The following is a 15,122-nucleotide window of genomic DNA, read 5'->3' as shown; positions in this document are numbered from 1 at the left end:
CAAATGATCCAATTAAGGAGGCCATTTAGTCAGCAGCAGCAGAAGTCCTGTGCCTGGACGCTCCAACAGCGGCCAGACACAAGCAGAAGCAGAAGCAGCAGAAGCAGCAGCAGCACCACCTTTTGTTTTTTGGCTGCAGCAGCAGCAAGGCCCACAGGGCTGGCTAGCTGGCTAGCCAGCAAGCAGGTAGCAATGAAAGTAGGAATCTTTCTTTTTAACCCTGTAAGGGGGTGGTGCACTGTACCCGAAGATACTGCCATATCGGGTCAATGCATAGGGCGACGGAAGCAAGCTTCGAAATCGGCCCCCGTTCTCAAAAATCCATTTAATATATGGTCCCCAGATAGGGGACGTATCAGATATTAAACTGATAAGAACAGATTTTTTTTTTTTTTTTTTTTTTTTTTTTTCCCTCAGTTACAGACTATTGTTTGGACGATCATCAGGTCACCTACCAAGACTCGTCACTTAAAACAATATCTGAAAAAACATCATACGGAAAAACCAACTAAGGGAACCGAGTGCCAAGAAAAAGTGACTAAACAACAAAACAAAAAAACATGTCAAAAACAATCACAGAAATTGGTCAAAAACTTACAGCTTTCTCCTTTACGTACTTCTTATAAATTCTTCCATCGTGTATGCATCCAGATTTTCTCCGCTTCTTCTTCACCAATTCTCTTTTTGTCCAGTAGAAAGATAGTAAAAATCCTTCCTAAAAACAATCTTTTCAATTCCCTCGGAGAAATAACAACATTTTTAAAAACAAGCAAATTGCGTGAGTCCCATAAAACCTCTTTAAAAACAGAAAAAAGAATCCAATTAGTACGTGTATCTTCCTTTTTACTAAGATCTTGACCAATAAAAACTTTCTCAAAAGAAAAACTATTATATCCAGTGAGTTGGATTAAAAACCTCTTTAAAAACATAAAAAATTCTTTTGCATAAAAACAGTCCCAATAAAGGTGCACTAAGTCTTCTCTACCTCCACAACCCTCTCTTGGGCATCTGTCACTTATTCTCAAACCTCTTCCATTTAAAAAAGATCGGGTTGGGAGGCAGCCATGAAAGGACATCCAACTAACGTCTTTTTGTCTGTTTGATAGTCCAATAACTTTAAAAAACTTCCAAATCTTCACAGACTGAGCATTAGTGCAGAATGGTACTTCATATAATCTCTCATTTTTCCTTATTTCTTGTTCTATTTTCTTTTTATCAGGTTCACCTAAAGAGCTCAAACCAAATTGATCATTGAAAGACCTGAGGAGCACATAGAAGGTAGGTATCACATGTGCTATGGGTCTCCTCAAATCCCTCTCACACCAGCCCCACTTGGAAAACAACCATCCTGCAAGGTATTTACTCATGTCTGCCGCCCTATTATTGCACTGTATCAATTTAAAAATTAAAAGAAAATAGTGCACCTTTAAAAACAGATCAATGTTTGGAAAGTTATATCCGCCCAAATTCATACTCTTCATCACTTCTTCTCTTCTCATTTTCTCCATCTTAGACCCCCAGAAGAACACAAAAAGCTTCCTTGTAACTCTCCTAGTCCATAACTTTCCTGGAGGAAGCACCATAGCCGTATACAAGAGAAGCGGTAGGATTACAGACTTAATGATAAGAACTTTCCCTTTAAGTGACAAGTTCCTTAACCTCCAGAAGGATAGCTTCTTCTCAATTTTACTGTCCAAAGTCTCATAACTTTTCTTTCCTTTGAGGTCTTTGTCAAATATCACTCCTAGCACTTCAATGTCTTCTTTTTCCTTAACACCATCCACTACTATATTCTCTTGGTTCCCAAAACTGCATAATTGGCACTTCCCCCAGTTCACATTCATCCCAGCCACACAACAAAAAATCCTCACATGCAAATTTACTCTGTTGAGATCTGCTTGGGATGTACAAGTAAAAACCACATCATCCATATAACTTAAAACCTTTAACTTACTACCATCACTACCTGGAATAAAAACACCACTCACACATTTATCTTTCTGCACATTCTTCAACAGGCCCTCTATAACGCATATAAACAGAATTGGGGAGAGTGGGCATCCCTGTCTGACTCCAGACAAGACATTAAAAGCAGGCCCCACATGCCCATTTACTAAAATCTGACTTGTCACCCCATGATAAAAACTCATAATAACAGATAATAACTTTTCTGGAATACCTAAGTGTTTTAAAGCAATGAACATAAAATCATGTGCAACCTTATCATAAGCCTTTTCGAAATCTATGGACTCAACAAACAGTGCATTCTTGTTAAAGTTACTGTAATAAATAGAGTCTCTTAAAAGCAATAAATTATCTGTTATTTTTCTTTTCGGTACTGCACAAACTTGGTATTCTCCCACAAGGTGGTCCACTACATCACTCAGTCTATTAGCCACAATCTTAGCAATTATCTTGTAGTCACAATTTAATAAAGTTATAGGTCTCCAATTTTTAAGATCTCTGCCATCACCTTTTTTATGAATTAATGTTATGACCCCTTTCTTCATAGATTCAGCTAAAACACCTGAGTTAAAAACATATTGCACCACCCGTGTAAACTCTTTACTTAAAATATTCCAGAACGCGGAATAAAACTCAGCGGGGAGACCATCACAGCCTGGTGTCTTCCCTTTGGCCATCTTATCCAGGGCCTGCTTGATCTCCCCTTCACTAACATCATCAATCAAAAAATCTACTTTTTCAACAGGAACATTATTCTCCAAAATATTACAATAATCATTCATCTCCGTCTCACTGGCTCTGCTCTTATTACTAAAGAGTGTCTCATAAAATCTGCCAATCTCCTTCACCATCTCCTCTCCAAAAACTTCCCCCGTAGGGGTAAAAACAGATTTAAAAACACCTTTAGCATTAAAACATTTTTTAAAGAAATACCGTGTACACTGCTCATTTTCTTCTAGGTGCTGCACTTTAGACTTATATACAATATTTCTTCCCTTTTCCAACAACCTTTTTTTCATCTCCCCCTTCACCTTAACAATCTCATTCTCCACCTCCACACCAACACGTTTAAACTTATAGAGAGTCTCTAACCGGGATACAAGCCTTTCATCACTCCTCCTCTTCTCTTGTGCTCTCTTTATGCAAAACATCTTAAAGAAATTAGAAAACTCTCCTTTAGCCCATTCCCACCACACTAAGACATTACTAAAATCAGGTTGTTTAGAAACACAGGATAAAAACACATGATTAAAACCAGCCATTACTTCCTCATCTTCCAATAGACTTACATTTAATTTCCAGAGCCCCCTCCCAAAATGAAGGGACTCTGTGACACTTATCTCAGCCGACACCATCTTGTGGTCTGAGAAAGTTGACATCATTTGATTGCACCGGACCACCTTAATCCCATCAGAGACCAGGATGTAATCGATCCGGGATTTACAGCGGCCACTATCTGATATGTACGTATATCTTTCATCAGTGCTAACCATCAGTCCAACATCAGTAAAATGCAAGTCTTGAATAATTTGATTTAAAACATTGGAAGTAATATCAGTTCTAACCTCAGCAGAGCTCTCACGATCATTGACGGATCTAATGCAGTTAAAATCGCCAACAATAATAGTATCTTCACGACCAGGGATAAAAAACTTAAGGGACTCTAAAAAAGACAAACGTGCTTGTTTTTCTGCTGGAGCATACACATTAAAAATTCTCATCCTCTGGCCCAAAACCTCAAAATTTAAAACCATACAACGACCAGGTACTAAAATTTGGCAATTTAAAACTTTAATGTCCCTGTTTTGCAATAAAATCCCCACACCTTCATTTTTGTTTTCTGCACATGTGGACCAGAAGGACTGCCCACACTTCCACTCATTTGCATAAGGTGCTGACTTTATTGCACACTCCTGTAAACATATCACATCACTTCTAACATTCTCAAGAATATCAAAAATTGCAGCTCTCCTAATTTCAGACTCAATACTTCTTACATTAATAGTTGTTACAACCAAAGTCATAATAACTAGGAAAAGAAAACCAAATGCTTTAAAATCCATCTTAACTTAGAAATTAACATTTTGGCCTTCAACTTTCCTATGTAAACTTGCAAAACAATCAGGCGACCCTATGTTAGAGTCCCTGTCTATTTCATTATCACTACCAAGAACAAGGGCTTCCTGATCCTCAGACCAGCTCCCTGTCTTACACCTTTTATTCACAACCTGCACATCCTCATCTTCCTCCTCCTCTTCTTCCTTACTGCGAGAAACTCTCTGACCAGGTGTTAGAGATCTCTGAGATGACCCAACAACTTCCATTCCCTCCTCCTCCCCCACAATTGGGTTTGGACATTCAATATCATCCATAGCCTCTTCACTAGAAAGAACATCACCATACACTGTCTCAATTTTCTCCACCACTTTCACTTTTTTTGCTTTTTTCTTTTTCACCAAGGTAAATTCACCTCCCACACCTGTCTCCTCACCAGTCACAGCAGTGGAAACACCCTCCTCCCCTGACCTCTCCTGAGTGCTAATGTGCTCCACTATCACAGAACTTTCCTCAGCCACCTGTGCCACATTAACACTCACACTCTCACCAACTCCAGGAACAAACCTCCCTCCCCCTTTTTCTCTTTGTTCTCCTCTATTCCCAGCTGCATCAGCATAACTTCTCTTCTTTTTATACCACATATCACAGCCTCTTGCCAAATGTTCCTCACTTCCACAGATATCACATGTCTTCTTCTCTGTACAGATACTTGCTTCATGACCAGTTTTCCCACAATTTCTGCAACATTCTCCTTTCTCAGGGCAATAATCCTGCACATGGCCATAGGCATGGCACTTTCTACAATATTGCAACTGGCCTTCATAAAAGCAGAAACCTCTCTCTCCTCCGATAGAAAACACCTGTGGTATGCTCTTCCTTCCATCTTGCATTCCTTCATCTTTTTTAAATTTTACAATAAACTTTCTCTTACAATTAAAGTACCCAAACTTGTTCTTAAGTCTTCCTATAAATTTCACTTCCTCGCAATACCGGAACAAAAAGTTTGTAACCATTTCATCAGAAACCTTAGGATTATACATGTGGACAATTACTACCTTTGTTGTATTCATAAATAACGGTTCCACTTTAATCTTCTTCATTATAGCAGGCTCACTTTTCCTCTTCATTTCTTCAAGATCCATATAGACTCTCTGGCAAATCTCAGAACCACAAAAAGTAATATCATAAATTCCTTGCCTAGGAAAATCCTGTATAGCCAATACATTCCATACCTGTAGGTAATCAAGCTTGCGAAGAATCTCCAAAACGATTTGGTCAAGTCCGATCGTCCCCCGGTGCTCGCCAGGAACGTAGATCCGCACCGTGTCCTCAAGTCCACGCGCCTTCTCGCTCATTTTTGCAGGTAAAACCCACGATCGCAGCTCAGCAACAATCCAGGGCCCCCCGTAAAGAGGGCCCCGATCACCACTCCTTTCAACCCAAACCACGCACAGAAATCCACACGTGATCTTTGCCAAAAGGCCGAGAAGCGATAACTGTGAAAGGGGCGGGCCCAACAAGGTGCCCTTCATGGGCACTATCACTGCTTGCTGTCAGGGAGGCTGCCAGACAATTTTCCATGCACACTCTGGGCTGGGGGGCAGTCAACCACCAGTACACACAGCAGAACCTAAACCCATACCATTATTGCTAAGCAGCAAGACAGGGGCCCATTGCACTCCCACGGGGCCTTTTTAAATGCAATCCATAACCCGGATTTGCCAGGAACCCTTCTTACTCCTCCTACTTGCATGTGACACTGGGCTTAGGATCTGCATAGGAAACACACACACAAGCACACACCTACCTTTGTTGCCTGCAGATGCCTCCTTGGCTGTCCCCAAACGGTATCAAACCAACACCCACGGGAAGCTGTAAGCATAGAGGACATGCCTGCACCCCATTGGACTTACCTGTGTGGGTTAAACCCGGGTTATTTGACAACCTATGGCGGTGATGGTTCTGCTCAGGCAGAGCAGTGCTGATGCTCCTCATAAAGCTGTCGCTGCTGTGAAGGTTCTAGGTGACATCACAAATCCCTATGGTTACATACACAACAAAGCTGGGTTGTTGTTGTTTACACTCTGCAAGGCCTGTGGAAGTGAGTGACATCATAGCACTGTAGTTCTGAGGGTTCTAGATGGATGCAACAATCTCCTGTTGCTTCTATGAAGGCCATAATAGACGACATCACCAAACAGCTCCATAGTCACATACACAGCAAAGGAGAGATGTTGTTTACACCTAGTGATGTCAGTGGTATTGAGTGACATCACAGCACAGTGCTAAGGCTCCTGGGCCTGGACACAGCAGCGGCTGCAATATCTCAACGGAGAATACGTTTATATATATGTGTGTGTGTGCGCGTATATATATATATATATATATATATATATATATATATATATATATATATATTTCTCCGCCGAAATCACTTTTAAACCCATTTCCACCTTTTTTTCCCTTCTCTTCCTCTTACTTTTTTTTCACGTTTTTTTACGTTTTTCTCCTTTTCGCCTCTTTTCTGGGCGTATTATTCTTCTTTTTCTTCTTTTTTTTCGTCTAATGCATACCCCATCAGTGCAGCAATGCTTATTCAATACCGCCAGCAGATGGAGACACTGGGGGATAATTTTCTAAGGATTTATACTGATTTTTCCTGTCTGAATTTGTCGCACAGAAAGTTGCAGGCCAAATATGTGTGACATTTCTGCGACTTTAGCTTCTAGAGCATTTTTACAACATTATACATAGGTGCTGAATACATAAAAAGCGACTGTTCAGCGACAGACAAGTCGCATCGGCTGAAAGTAGGCCAGAATGTCAGTCCATGTTGGAGCAGGTTTAGATACAGTCTAAAGTATAGATCTCAAAGTCTGTGCACAGAATTTAGCAAGGGCCTCGCACCTTCTGATGCATCAGGTAGGTGCACAATAGCATAGCCTAACCCTCTGTACTTTGGTCTATATTGATGCGGGACATAGACAGCCAGCTGATGACCAATCCATTAGTGCAATGGATGGCTGGAAGCATTTGTCTTTGCCTTTGCAATACCACAGAAGCAATGCATGGTCAATGTACAGCAATGACACACCTGTGTGAACAGCCAGGAGACCCCCCCCCCCCCCCCCCCCATGTTATGTTACATAGTTACATAGTTAGTACGGTCGAAAAAAGACATATGTCCATCAAGTTCAACCAGGGAATTAAGGGGTAGGGGTGTGGCGCGATATTGGGGAAGGGATGAGATTTTATATTTCTTCATAAGCATTAATCTTATTTTGTCAATTAGGAACATTCAGCACCCACCCGCTATCAAGGCAGCTGCCTATCATGTCATGCCCTACCTGCACAGGTGTGCTGGCTACTCAAATGATCCAATTAAGGAGGCCATTTAGTCAGCAGCAGCAGAAGTCCTGTGCCTGGACGCTCCAACAGCGGCCAGACACAAGCAGAAGCAGAAGCAGCAGAAGCAGCAGCAGCACCACCTTTTGTTTTTTGGCTGCAGCAGCAGCAAGGCCCACAGGGCTGGCTAGCTGGCTAGCCAGCAAGCAGGTAGCAATGAAAGTAGGAATCTTTCTTTTTAACCCTGTAAGGGGGTGGTGCACTGTACCCGAAGATACTGCCATATCGGGTCAATGCATAGGGCGACGGAAGCAAGCTTCGAAATCGGCCCCCGTTCTCAAAAATCCATTTAATATATGGTCCCCAGATAGGGGACGTATCAGATATTAAACTGATAAGAACAGATTTTTTTTTTTTTTTTTTTTTATCTAAAGCCGAGGAACGTGCTTTCGATTCACCCAAAGTGCAAGAAAAAGTGCAAACGTGTTACACTAAAAAAAACGTGCACAAAGGATGCGGTCTATCGCAAGCCCTTCTCCGATAGGAGAGAGGCCCCCCAACAAACCTTACCCTTCGCCTCCGGACCAAAAGGTACCTGCGAGGTTCCAGGTTCGATGTCCCTTTTCGCCGAAGCTACTAGGGGACCACAAATGCTCCCGGCATCCCCCTTGGCGTTAGCCAAGGTATCTGCCCGCAGAGCCGATTACGGTAGGTACCCTGCCAAAGCAGGAGTACCCGGGGTGTTTGCAGGGAGGTGCGGAACCTAATGGCCACACACACCTCCCCTAGACCGCCAGGAGGGACACCCAGAAGGGCTACCGCATCCTGACAAATCCTGTGAACACACAACACGCAAAAAGTGACACAGTGAGACAAAAAAGAAATAAATAAGTGAATGTGTGCAGATATACTGCCCGGACATCCGGCCGGATCTATAAAAATTTCTCTGATCCTAGCCAGAAGGCCGGGAATCAAGAGGTGAGTGCCACAAGGTGAAGAGATTATGGTGCCCGTGCTTCAACTCAGTGAGCCTATTCTCCCAGTGAGTTTCGGCACCTCGGGGTCACCACTCCCCGAGGCACAAAGTACCTCGGCTCTAGACCCTCTCAGCCTCATGGCGAGACCCGGAGGGAACAGGTCACATCGGGGCAGCCGTCGAGCTGATTCCTCAGAACCAGCCCCGGAAAGCCCTGGTACACCTGCATCCTCCATGCAGCACCCATCCCCACCAGCCCCATACCGGCGTTACTGTCCACCGGCATGAAAAACTGATAAGAACAGATACTACACTTGATCTTAGCCAAAAGGCCGAGAAGCGATAACTGTGAAAGGGGCGGGCCCAACAAGGTGCCCTTCATGGGCACTATCACTGCTTGCTGTCAGGGAGGCTGCCAGACAATTTTCCATGCACACTCTGGGCTGGGGGGCAGTCAACCACCAGTACACACAGCAGAACCTAAACCCATACCATTATTGCTAAGCAGCAAGACAGGGGCCCATTGCACTCCCACGGGGCCTTTTTAAATGCAATCCATAACCCGGATTTGCCAGGAACCCTTCTTACTCCTCCTACTTGCATGTGACACTGGGCTTAGGATCTGCATAGGAAACACACACACAAGCACACACCTACCTTTGTTGCCTGCAGATGCCTCCTTGGCTGTCCCCAAACGGTATCAAACCAACACCCACGGGAAGCTGTAAGCATAGAGGACATGCCTGCACCCCATTGGACTTACCTGTGTGGGTTAAACCCGGGTTATTTGACAACCTATGGCGGTGATGGTTCTGCTCAGGCAGAGCAGTGCTGATGCTCCTCATAAAGCTGTCGCTGCTGTGAAGGTTCTAGGTGACATCACAAATCCCTATGGTTACATACACAACAAAGCTGGGTTGTTGTTGTTTACACTCTGCAAGGCCTGTGGAAGTGAGTGACATCATAGCACTGTAGTTCTGAGGGTTCTAGATGGATGCAACAATCTCCTGTTGCTTCTATGAAGGCCATAATAGACGACATCACCAAACAGCTCCATAGTCACATACACAGCAAAGGAGAGATGTTGTTTACACCTAGTGATGTCAGTGGTATTGAGTGACATCACAGCACAGTGCTAAGGCTCCTGGGCCTGGACACAGCAGCGGCTGCAATATCTCAACGGAGAATACGTTTATATATATGTGTGTGTGTGCGCGTATATATATATATATATATATATATATATATATATATATATATATTTCTCCGCCGAAATCACTTTTAAACCCATTTCCACCTTTTTTTCCCTTCTCTTCCTCTTACTTTTTTTTCACGTTTTTTTACGTTTTTCTCCTTTTCGCCTCTTTTCTGGGCGTATTATTCTTCTTTTTCTTCTTTTTTTTCGTCTAATGCATACCCCATCAGTGCAGCAATGCTTATTCAATACCGCCAGCAGATGGAGACACTGGGGGATAATTTTCTAAGGATTTATACTGATTTTTCCTGTCTGAATTTGTCGCACAGAAAGTTGCAGGCCAAATATGTGTGACATTTCTGCGACTTTAGCTTCTAGAGCATTTTTACAACATTATACATAGGTGCTGAATACATAAAAAGCGACTGTTCAGCGACAGACAAGTCGCATCGGCTGAAAGTAGGCCAGAATGTCAGTCCATGTTGGAGCAGGTTTAGATACAGTCTAAAGTATAGATCTCAAAGTCTGTGCACAGAATTTAGCAAGGGCCTCGCACCTTCTGATGCATCAGGTAGGTGCACAATAGCATAGCCTAACCCTCTGTACTTTGGTCTATATTGATGCGGGACATAGACAGCCAGCTGATGACCAATCCATTAGTGCAATGGATGGCTGGAAGCATTTGTCTTTGCCTTTGCAATACCACAGAAGCAATGCATGGTCAATGTACAGCAATGACACACCTGTGTGAACAGCCAGGAGACCCCCCCCCCCCCCCCATGTTATGTTACATAGTTACATAGTTAGTACGGTCGAAAAAATACATATGTCCATCAAGTTCAACCAGGGAATTAAGGGGTAGGGGTGTGGCGCGATATTGGGGAAGGGATGAGATTTTATATTTCTTCATAAGCATTAATCTTATTTTGTCAATTAGGAACATTCAGCACCCACCCGCTATCAAGGCAGCTGCCTATCATGTCATGCCCTACCTGCACAGGTGTGCTGGCTACTCAAATGATCCAATTAAGGAGGCCATTTAGTCAGCAGCAGCAGAAGTCCTGTGCCTGGACGCTCCAACAGCGGCCAGACACAAGCAGAAGCAGAAGCAGCAGAAGCAGCAGCAGCACCACCTTTTGTTTTTTGGCTGCAGCAGCAGCAAGGCCCACAGGGCTGGCTAGCTGGCTAGCCAGCAAGCAGGTAGCAATGAAAGTAGGAATCTTTCTTTTTAACCCTGTAAGGGGGTGGTGCACTGTACCCGAAGATACTGCCATATCGGGTCAATGCATAGGGCGACGGAAGCAAGCTTCGAAATCGGCCCCCGTTCTCAAAAATCCATTTAATATATGGTCCCCAGATAGGGGACGTATCAGATATTAAACTGATAAGAACAGATACTACACTTGATCTTAGCCAAAAGGCCGAGAAGCGATAACCGTGAAAGGGGCGGGCCCAACAAGGTGCCCTTCATGGGCACTATCACTGCTTGCTGTCAGGGAGGCTGCCAGACAATTTTCCATGCACACTCTGGGCTGGGGGGCAGTCAACCACCAGTACACACAGCAGAACCTAAACCCATACCATTATTGCTAAGCAGCAAGACAGGGGCCCATTGCACTCCCACGGGGCCTTTTTAAATGCAATCCATAACCCGGATTTGCCAGGAACCCTTCTTACTCCTCCTACTTGCATGTGACACTGGGCTTAGGATCTGCATAGGAAACACACACACAAGCACACACCTACCTTTGTTGCCTGCAGATGCCTCCTTGGCTGTCCCCAAACGGTATCAAACCAACACCCACGGGAAGCTGTAAGCATAGAGGACATGCCTGCACCCCATTGGACTTACCTGTGTGGGTTAAACCCGGGTTATTTGACAACCTATGGCGGTGATGGTTCTGCTCAGGCAGAGCAGTGCTGATGCTCCTCATAAAGCTGTCGCTGCTGTGAAGGTTCTAGGTGACATCACAAATCCCTATGGTTACATACACAACAAAGCTGGGTTGTTGTTGTTTACACTCTGCAAGGCCTGTGGAAGTGAGTGACATCATAGCACTGTAGTTCTGAGGGTTCTAGATGGATGCAACAATCTCCTGTTGCTTCTATGAAGGCCATAATAGACGACATCACCAAACAGCTCCATAGTCACATACACAGCAAAGGAGAGATGTTGTTTACACCTAGTGATGTCAGTGGTATTGAGTGACATCACAGCACAGTGCTAAGGCTCCTGGGCCTGGACACAGCAGCGGCTGCAATATCTCAACGGAGAATACGTTTATATATATGTGTGTGTGTGCGCGTATATATATATATATATATATATATATATATATATATATATATATATATATTTCTCCGCCGAAATCACTTTTAAACCCATTTCCACCTTTTTTTCCCTTCTCTTCCTCTTACTTTTTTTTCACGTTTTTTTACGTTTTTCTCCTTTTCGCCTCTTTTCTGGGCGTATTATTCTTCTTTTTCTTCTTTTTTTTCGTCTAATGCATACCCCATCAGTGCAGCAATGCTTATTCAATACCGCCAGCAGATGGAGACACTGGGGGATAATTTTCTAAGGATTTATACTGATTTTTCCTGTCTGAATTTGTCGCACAGAAAGTTGCAGGCCAAATATGTGTGACATTTCTGCGACTTTAGCTTCTAGAGCATTTTTACAACATTATACATAGGTGCTGAATACATAAAAAGCGACTGTTCAGCGACAGACAAGTCGCATCGGCTGAAAGTAGGCCAGAATGTCAGTCCATGTTGGAGCAGGTTTAGATACAGTCTAAAGTATAGATCTCAAAGTCTGTGCACAGAATTTAGCAAGGGCCTCGCACCTTCTGATGCATCAGGTAGGTGCACAATAGCATAGCCTAACCCTCTGTACTTTGGTCTATATTGATGCGGGACATAGACAGCCAGCTGATGACCAATCCATTAGTGCAATGGATGGCTGGAAGCATTTGTCTTTGCCTTTGCAATACCACAGAAGCAATGCATGGTCAATGTACAGCAATGACACACCTGTGTGAACAGCCAGGAGACCCCCCCCCCCCCCATGTTATGTTACATAGTTACATAGTTAGTACGGTCGAAAAAAGACATATGTCCATCAAGTTCAACCAGGGAATTAAGGGGTAGGGGTGTGGCGCGATATTGGGGAAGGGATGAGATTTTATATTTCTTCATAAGCATTAATCTTATTTTGTCAATTAGGAACATTCAGCACCCACCCGCTATCAAGGCAGCTGCCTATCATGTCATGCCCTACCTGCACAGGTGTGCTGGCTACTCAAATGATCCAATTAAGGAGGCCATTTAGTCAGCAGCAGCAGAAGTCCTGTGCCTGGACGCTCCAACAGCGGCCAGACACAAGCAGAAGCAGAAGCAGCAGAAGCAGCAGCAGCACCACCTTTTGTTTTTTGGCTGCAGCAGCAGCAAGGCCCACAGGGCTGGCTAGCTGGCTAGCCAGCAAGCAGGTAGCAATGAAAGTAGGAATCTTTCTTTTTAACCCTGTAAGGGGGTGGTGCACTGTACCCGAAGATACTGCCATATCGGGTCAATGCATAGGGCGACGGAAGCAAGCTTCGAAATCGGCCCCCGTTCTCAAAAATCCATTTAATATATGGTCCCCAGATAGGGGACGTATCAGATATTAAACTGATAAGAACAGATACTACACTTGATCTTAGCCAAAATGCCGAGAAGCGATAACCGTGAAAGGGGCGGGCCCAACAAGGTGCCCTTCATGGGCACTATCACTGCTTGCTGTCAGGGAGGCTGCCAGACAATTTTCCATGCACACTCTGGGCTGGGGGGCAGTCAACCACCAGTACACACAGCAGAACCTAAACCCATACGATTATTGCTAAGCAGCAAGACAGGGGCCCATTGCACTCCCACGGGGCCTTTTTAAATGCAATCCATAACCCGGATTTGCCAGGAACCCTTCTTACTCCTCCTACTTGCATGTGACACTGGGCTTAGGATCTGCATAGGAAACACACACACAAGCACACACCTACCTTTGTTGCCTGCAGATGCCTCCTTGGCTGTCCCCAAACGGTATCAAACCAACACCCACGGGAAGCTGTAAGCATAGAGGACATGCCTGCACCCCATTGGACTTACCTGTGTGGGTTAAACCCGGGTTATTTGACAACCTATGGCGGTGATGGTTCTGCTCAGGCAGAGCAGTGCTGATGCTCCTCATAAAGCTGTCGCTGCTGTGAAGGTTCTAGGTGACATCACAAATCCCTATGGTTACATACACAACAAAGCTGGGTTGTTGTTTTTTACACTCTGCAAGGCCTGTGGAAGTGAGTGACATCATAGCACTGTAGTTCTGAGGGTTCTAGATGGATGCAACAATCTCCTGTTGCTTCTATGAAGGCCATAATAGACGACATCACCAAACAGCTCCATAGTCACATACACAGCAAAGGAGAGATGTTGTTTACACCTAGTGATGTCAGTGGTATTGAGTGACATCACAGCACAGTGCTAAGGCTCCTGGGCCTGGACACAGCAGCGGCTGCAATATCTCAACGGAGAATACGTTTATATATATGTGTATGTGTGCGCGTATATATATATATATATATATATATATATATATATATATATATTTCTCCGCCGAAATCACTTTTAAACCCATTTCCACCTTTTTTTCCCTTCTCTTCCTCTTACTTTTTTTTCACGTTTTTTTACGTTTTTCTCCTTTTCGCCTTTTTTCTGGGCGTATTATTCTTCTTTTTCTTCTTTTTTTTCGTCTAATGCATACCCCATCAGTGCAGCAATGCTTATTCAATACCGCCAGCAGATGGAGACACTGGGGGATAATTTTCTAAGGATTTATACTGATTTTTCCTGTCTGAATTTGTCGCACAGAAAGTTGCAGGCCAAATATGTGTGACATTTCTGCGACTTTAGCTTCTAGAGCATTTTTACAACATTATACATAGGTGCTGAATACATAAAAAGCGACTGTTCAGCGACAGACAAGTCGCATCGGCTGAAAGTAGGCCAGAATGTCAGTCCATGTTGGAGCAGGTTTAGATACAGTCTAAAGTATAGATCTCAAAGTCTGTGCACAGAATTTAGCAAGGGCCTCGCACCTTCTGATGCATCAGGTAGGTGCACAATAGCATAGCCTAACCCTCTGTACTTTGGTCTATATTGATGCGGGACATAGACAGCCAGCTGATGACCAATCCATTAGTGCAATGGATGGCTGGAAGCATTTGTCTTTGCCTTTGCAATACCACAGAAGCAATGCATGGTCAATGTACAGCAATGACACACCTGTGTGAACAGCCAGGAGACCCCCCCCCCCCCCCCATGTTATGTTACATAGTTACATAGTTAGTACGGTCGAAAAAATACATATGTCCATCAAGTTCAACCAGGGAATTAAGGGGTAGGGGTGTGGCGCGATATTGGGGAAGGGATGAGATTTTATATTTCTTCATAAGCATTAATCTTATTTTGTCAATTAGGAACATTCAGCACCCACCCGCTATCAAGGCAGCTGCCTATCATGTCATGCCCTACCTGCACAGGTGTGCTGGCTAC

General features: G+C 43.9%; 5 non-coding genes across 5 annotated transcripts; all 5 read right to left on the bottom strand.

Moving 5' to 3' along the window:
* Nucleotides 1-228: 228 nt before the first annotated feature.
* On the bottom strand, nt 229-428 carry LOC130342423 (U2 spliceosomal RNA). The gene has a single exon (XR_008882071.1). It is a non-coding gene; the product is annotated as a U2 spliceosomal RNA (small nuclear RNA).
* Nucleotides 429-7,620: 7,192 nt separating this feature from the next.
* LOC130342421 (U2 spliceosomal RNA) lies at nt 7,621-7,807 on the bottom strand. Its single transcript, XR_008882069.1, has one exon. It is a non-coding gene; the product is annotated as a U2 spliceosomal RNA (small nuclear RNA).
* A 693-nt stretch (nt 7,808-8,500) lies between these two features.
* LOC130342431 (U2 spliceosomal RNA) lies at nt 8,501-8,688 on the bottom strand. The gene has a single exon (XR_008882077.1). It is a non-coding gene; the product is annotated as a U2 spliceosomal RNA (small nuclear RNA).
* A 2,093-nt stretch (nt 8,689-10,781) lies between these two features.
* On the bottom strand, nt 10,782-10,972 carry LOC130342445 (U2 spliceosomal RNA). Its single transcript, XR_008882086.1, has one exon. It is a non-coding gene; the product is annotated as a U2 spliceosomal RNA (small nuclear RNA).
* A 2,097-nt stretch (nt 10,973-13,069) lies between these two features.
* Nucleotides 13,070-13,260, bottom strand: LOC130342410 (U2 spliceosomal RNA). Its single transcript, XR_008882062.1, has one exon. It is a non-coding gene; the product is annotated as a U2 spliceosomal RNA (small nuclear RNA).
* Nucleotides 13,261-15,122: the final 1,862 nt, after the last annotated feature.

This window comes from Hyla sarda, unplaced genomic scaffold, assembly GCF_029499605.1.
Source record: "Hyla sarda isolate aHylSar1 unplaced genomic scaffold, aHylSar1.hap1 scaffold_650, whole genome shotgun sequence".
Taxonomy (NCBI): domain Eukaryota; kingdom Metazoa; phylum Chordata; class Amphibia; order Anura; family Hylidae; genus Hyla; species Hyla sarda.
The sequence above is the reverse complement of the archived record's forward strand: the minus strand, read 5'-3'. Positions and strand labels throughout refer to the sequence as shown.